The 6,590-nt window shown below is 40.7% G+C and overlaps 1 pseudogene; it reads left to right on the top strand.

Annotated features, from left to right (window-relative positions):
- Window positions 1–206: 206 nt before the first annotated feature.
- LOC139447815 (uncharacterized) lies at window positions 207–6,171 on the top strand (annotated as a pseudogene).
- The last annotated feature ends 419 nt before the right edge of the window (window positions 6,172–6,590 follow it).

The raw sequence follows: 6,590 nt of genomic DNA, 5'->3' as shown, positions 1-6,590 counted from the left end.
ACCAGAAATGGGCTTCACACATTGTACCCATGTCGGGAATCGAACATTTTATATTGACTGATTCAAATTGATGTCACTGATAATGACTTGTTTGTTTTCAGACAGCAGCTTGGTCCAGCATTTATAATTGTGAACTTCATGGATATATTTTCATGCTTGAGAAAGTCTTTGTTGTATTATTCTATTTGTTGATTACCCGTGCAGCCATGGCTACTGGTGGGAAAGAGGACTGGGAAGGCTCGAAGGAGGAAGAGGGGCACATTGGCCGTGAGGATCTCCAGAAAATGATCAGGTTTATGGAAACATCTGGCTACCGTGTGCTTCCACCAAGTTCAACACCTCACCGGGTGGAAAGTCATTTCTTTTATCATATAATGGGTGGGTTTCTCGGCAGGATAAAGCCAACGGATAAAAACGATATCCGTTGGGGTCATATGCGGATAGAGATGCAAATATCAAAGGTCAAGTAGGGACTACTTTCACTGTTTATAAACCAACATGGCGTCGCCCTCGTCAATCGGCGATCGAGTCAGAATTAACCATCGGGAATCTGGATCAACTACAGAGATAATTGCTTTCATTATCAAAAGAACAGTCTAATATACTGAAAATCAGTGTCTAAGTGTGACGTAGCTAAGGCATTTTATAAGTTTTGGCAACTTTGGAGATATAAATTTCGACACAATTTTGCGAGGGCACGAGGCCTACCCAAGCGGGATCAGTAGCCATATCTGTGCTTGTAGACCTCTGCGGCTTGAACCTTTCTCCACAAATCAAAATAGTTGGATTTTTCCGAAATATGTTTTAATTGTTATTACCTTGTTTTGTTTTGTCGTTGTGTGTACATCTGACTAGACTTCTTAAAGTTATTACAGGACAGACCGACTGTCAACAACGTCCGACCGTGACGTCTCATAGACTAGGATTAGAGTAGCTTCCCTTTGACAAAGGGGAGTTACTCTAGCAGACCGACCGATGGATTGCCGCGAAAGGCAATTAAAAACAAATGTTGTTTTGTGTATATGTTGCTTCGCCACTGTATAAGAAAGAGATTTCAGTTGGAACTATATTGGCTACTGTCACTGTCCGACTGACACATCACTAACTCTGTGACGTAATAAATATTAATGCGCGCATTCCAGGAAAACTCGCAATGTTTCGGTATTGTTTGTGAGGGAGGGAAAGCGATTCTGAAGCAAAGAATTAAAGAATGACATTAGATGATAAAGAGGTTATCACGCTTGTGTGTTTGGGGATGGTAAATATCCTGTATTAGGAATAAACACTATGTATTTAGCTCGCCAAGGCTTGCTAAATACAATGTTGATTCCTAATGCAGGATATTTACCATCCCCAAACACACTCGCGTGATAACCTCTATTTCTTCTTCACCTAGTACACATTATGTGCAGCCACCTCGTATTTCAACATTTTCTGGCAGTGATGCTAAGGGGGAATCATCCTTCGAGAGTTGGGTTTTTGAGGTCAAATGCTTGCTTAGAGATTATCCCACTTCGATCCTAACTCAGGCTGTTCGGAAATCTCTTAAAGAGGACGCTGGAAAAGTTGTTCTCTTACTTGGAGAATCTGCCTCAGTTGAGGAAATCTTGGCTAAACTGGATAGCATATATGGTGTTGTTAGTTCAGCTGATACACTTCTTCAGGATTTTTTCACTGATTGTCAGAAGGATAGTGAGTCCGTGGCAACGTGGGCTTGTAGGCTTGAGGACACATTGATGAAGTTAAGATGAAGGGCGACTTCATAAATGAAGGATCAGGGGATTGCATTTTAAAGACAAAGTTTTGGAGTGGTTTAAAAAATGACAGGCTTAAGGATGCCACGCGTCACAAATTTGATGATTGTACAGATTTTGATTCTCTGCTTCGTGTTGTTCGAGAAACAGAACAAGAGCTCACTGGGTCTAATAGGGTTAAGGACTCTAAACAGAAGAAGCCTCAAGTTCATTCTCAGGTTGTTGATGCAGATATATCTCAATACTTGAAGGATATTATCAAGAGATTAGAGAACTTAGAGAAAAACCAGATAAGTTCAAATCAACATAAATCATCAAAATTGGAGAAGGATGTTGGGGGGATTGTAACTAGATTAACAAAACTTGAGTCCAAAGTTGGATAAGTTACTCAATCTGGTAGTAACTCTGGAAATTCTAGTTCACGTTGTAGTGGCCAGGGTCGTGGTAGAGGTATAAACCAGTCTTGACTTCTGTTGAGGAGCAAACAAACGTCATCGATATTTCCAGCTCCAATGACTTGTATTCTAGGATGGTTGGTCCACGTGTAGAGGCTAATGTCTTTGTTAATGGCAGGGAATGTTTGGTCTTGCTTGATACAGGTTCACAGGTAACAACCGTTGCAGAAACGTTTTATCATGAGCACATGAATGATCTTGAGTTGCGCAGTCTGGATGAGTTTCAATTGGAAGTGAGTGGTGCAACTGGTAACAAGCTGCCATATTTAGGTTATATTGAGGTTCCTATTGGCGTTGCATTTGATACTAGAACGTATGACATTCCAGTCTTGGTAGTTGGGGATACAGAGTTTAATGCTAGAATTCCTGTAATTCTCGGTACCAATGCTCTCAAACTGTTTCGCCATTGTCCACTGGATGTTGTCTCTGAACCTTGGCAGGCAATCTTGGCATATTTGAATGCCAGTGTAGGTATTGTCAGGTCTACCAGTAAGCATTCCTTTTCACTTAAGCCCATGGCAGTTGCTACATTGAGAGGCATAGTCCATACCCAGTCAGGCAGAATGACCGCTGTTACCGAACAGTTAGATAATGGCAGTTCACCTCAAGGGTTAGGTATCTGTCCAAGGGTAGTAGAAATAGGAGCTCAAGGCAAAAGTACTGTAGTTCATGTCAAAGTTTGTAATTTATCGGCAAGGGTAATTGCACTCCCAGGTAGAGCTAAGTTGTGTAATTTGCAGGAGGTTCAGGTGATGGATTGTTCACCGTTGAACTTAGACAAGTTTTCTTCTGGCGCTGTTAAAGAAAATCCTCCCGTTACCATTGATTTAGAGGGCACTCCACTGTCATGTGAACAGAAACACAAGGTCGAGGGTATGCTTAGTCATTGGTCAGACATTATGTCTCAACATTCATTGGATTTAGGGCATACTACAACAGTCCAACATGAAATAAACCTCACAGATGATAAACCATTTAAGGAGCCATACCGTAGGATACCCCCAGCCTTATTTGAAGCAGTAAGGCAAACTCTTAAAAACATGCTTGAGTGTGGAGCCATTCTTGAAAGTAGTAGCCCTTATTCTTCAAACATTGTCTTAGTACGCAAAAGGGACAACGGTCTGAGAGTATGCATTGACATGAGAAAACTTAATGCTAGGACTATTAGAGATTCATATTCTTTACCCAGGATAGATGAGACTCTTGATTGTCTTGTTGGTTCTCGGTGGTTCTCCAAGCTTGATTTGAGCTCTGGCTACTGGCAAGTAGAGTTAAAAGAACCGGATAAGGAAAAAACAGCATTTTCTGTAGGTCCTCTCGGCTTCTATAAGTGTAATAGAATGTCATTTGGGTTGACAAATGCACCAGCAACTTTTCAGAGATTAATGGAAAGATGTATGGGGGATTTACACCTTAAGGAATGCTTGATCTATATTGATGACATCATTATTTTCTCACAAACGTTTGAACAACATTTGGAGAGAGTAGAGGCTGTTTTTCAGAGGTTGCGAGAAAATGGTCTAAAGTTGAAACCTTCAAAGTGTGAGCTTTTCAGAAATAAGGTTAAATACCTAGGGCATATTTGTCATCAGAGGGTGTAGAAACAGATCCAGAGAAAGTGGAAACACTGATAAATTGGCCAATTCCAAGGAACATTAAAGAGCTACAGAAGTTTCTGGGTTTCACCGGTTATTACGTTAGATTTGTCGAGAACTATGCCAGGATAGCGAAACCTTTGACTGATTCTTGGGAATCTGCAGAAAGGAAAGCCAAAACAGAAAGGAATATGGACTTGGAATAGCGAACAGCAGAAAGCTTTTGATACACTGATACAGTGTCTTACATCACCTCCAGTGCTAGCCTACGCAGACTACACTTTACCTTTTATCATTAACATAGATGCAAGTATGGAAGGTCTAGGGGCAATACTTTATCAAGTTCAGGATGGTAGGGAACGTGTGATAGCATACGCCAGTAGAGCACTTAGGAAACCTGAGAAAAATTGCCCAGCTCATAAGTTGGAATTCTTGGCGCTAAAGTGGGCTGTGTGTGACAAATTCCATGAGTATCTGTATGGAAGTCGTTTTGAAGTAAGAACGGACAACAATCCCCTTACATACGTTTTGTCAACAGCCAAGCTGGATGCAACTGGTCATAGGTGGCTAGCAGCTTTATCCACTTATGATTTCAAGATTGTCTATCGTGCAGGGAAAATCAACAAGGATGCCGATGCATTATCTCGTCACCCTCAGTTTTCTCAGCATATTCAGGCAGATGTAGTAAAAGCAGTTTGTTGCTGTCAGACTGTGAATGCTGTTAGGTGTTTGACTGTTAGTCCAGCTGTTGAGGAAAGCAATGTCCCTTTTAATCATGTTGATTGGGCATTTGAACAATCTAAGGATCCGGATATAGCTAGGGTTGCAGGTTTTGTTTTGAACGAGAGAAAACCTACGTCACGTCAATTGAGTAAGGAGACTGACACAGTTCGTAGACTCTTAGGACAATGGTCCAAGTTTGTTTTGAGGGATGGTGTCCTCTTCAGGAAGAGGTGGCATCAAAACAGTTTAGGACATCAGCTTGTCTTACCAAAGCAATGGTAAAAACTTGTTCTTGATGCACTGCATGATGATATGGGTCACCAAGGACGCGATAGAACATTGGATTTAGCACAATCACGATTCTATTGGCCTGGTTTAACCAGTGATGTGGATCGAAAGGTACGCTGTTGTGGGAGATGCATCAGACGAAAAAATTCTCCAAACCAAGTTGCTGCTCCATTAGTTAATGTGACTACTAGTCAACCCATGGAGTTGGTTTGTATAGATTATCCCTCACTAGAGGAAGCTAGGGGCTGTGGTAATATCCTAGTTATCACTGATCATTTTACTAGGTTTGCACAGGCTATTCCTACCAGAAATCAGACTGCTAACACAACAGCCAAGGCATTGTTTGATTTTTTCCTTCATTATGGATTTCCAGCTCGGCTGCATAGTGACAAAGGACGCAACTTTAAATCTAAGGTCATTAGAGCTTTGTGCAGGCTTGCAGGTACAGTTAAGACTAGCACCTCACCATATCATCCTATGGGAAATGGTATGGTAGAACGGTTTAATCAGACTCTCCTCAAAATGCTAGGTACTTTGGAGGACAATCAGAAGGAAAATTGGACAATGTATGTTCCAACTCTCGTACATGCATACAATGCTACCAGACATGATAGTACAGGCTATTCACCTTTTTTTCTTATGTTCGGGCGCCATCCACGTTTAGCTTTGGATGCTTTTCTAGGTATTGGTTCTGAAGATTTGCAAGAAAGTTCTGGGACAGATTATGTTTCACAATTGAAGGAAAGGTTGAATTTTGCTTACAAGGTTGCTTCCGCAGAGTCGGGAAAGGCTGCCAGTCAGCACAAGAAGAGGTATGACCGTAGAGTGAGGGAAGCTGTTCTTTCTGAAGGTGACAGGGTTCTTTTGAGAAATGTAGGTTTTAAGGGAAAACATAAGTTAGCAGATTTTTGGTCTCGTGAGTCTTATGTTGTTCTTCACCAGCCCAACCGAGACATCCCGGTATACATCGTCAAAAGAGAAGATGGACAAGGCCCCACAAAAACTTTGCACAGAAATATGTTGCTTCCTTACATGTCTCTTCCAGTTCGACATGAGCAGGAACCTAGGCAAAGTCAACCAAGTCAATGTGAGATACCTGAATCCGATCATTCCTCGACGGAGGACAGTGATTGCGAGGACATGGTAGTTTTCTCTGTTGGGGGTGGTCATGGAAACCATGATATTTCCATCACTTCATCTTCCACTGAATCGGATAATACTACATCACAGATTTCCAATGATGTCAATGTTGGAAATACAACTCGGGAACAGAATATGGCTCTTGACTCAAATATAAACCCATTTGTTCCACGGCGATCCAGTCGTGAAAGAAGACCACCCGTCTGGGTTGTGTGAATGCTCTTTTAATCTTTTTTTTATTGAAATAGGTTCATTCTTGTGTGAATTATATTAGTCCAGATAACTGTTTAATTATTGAATTGAATATCAATAATATAGTAGATAATTGTTTAATTATTGAAATGAATATCAATAATATAGTAGATAACTGTTTAATTATTGAAATGAATATCAATAATATAGGAGATGACTGTTTAATTATTGAAATGAATATCAATAATATAGTAGATGACTGTTTAATTATTGAAATGAATATCAATAATATAGTAGTTAAAAACAACTACATGGTCAGCATGTGTTAGGAACGCAAGACACACCATGCCGGACCACCAAGCCATATAGCATGTCATTTTGTTATAATTGCAGGACTCATCATAAATAAAACATCAGCCCAGAACGAGAACTTTGTTGTTCCT

This window comes from Haliotis cracherodii, unplaced genomic scaffold (assembly GCF_022045235.1).
Source record: "Haliotis cracherodii isolate W230 unplaced genomic scaffold, xgHalCrac1.p SCAF_7, whole genome shotgun sequence".
Classification (NCBI taxonomy): domain Eukaryota; kingdom Metazoa; phylum Mollusca; class Gastropoda; order Lepetellida; family Haliotidae; genus Haliotis; species Haliotis cracherodii.
Note: the sequence above shows the minus strand (reverse complement) of the source record. Positions and strands in the feature narration are given on the sequence as shown.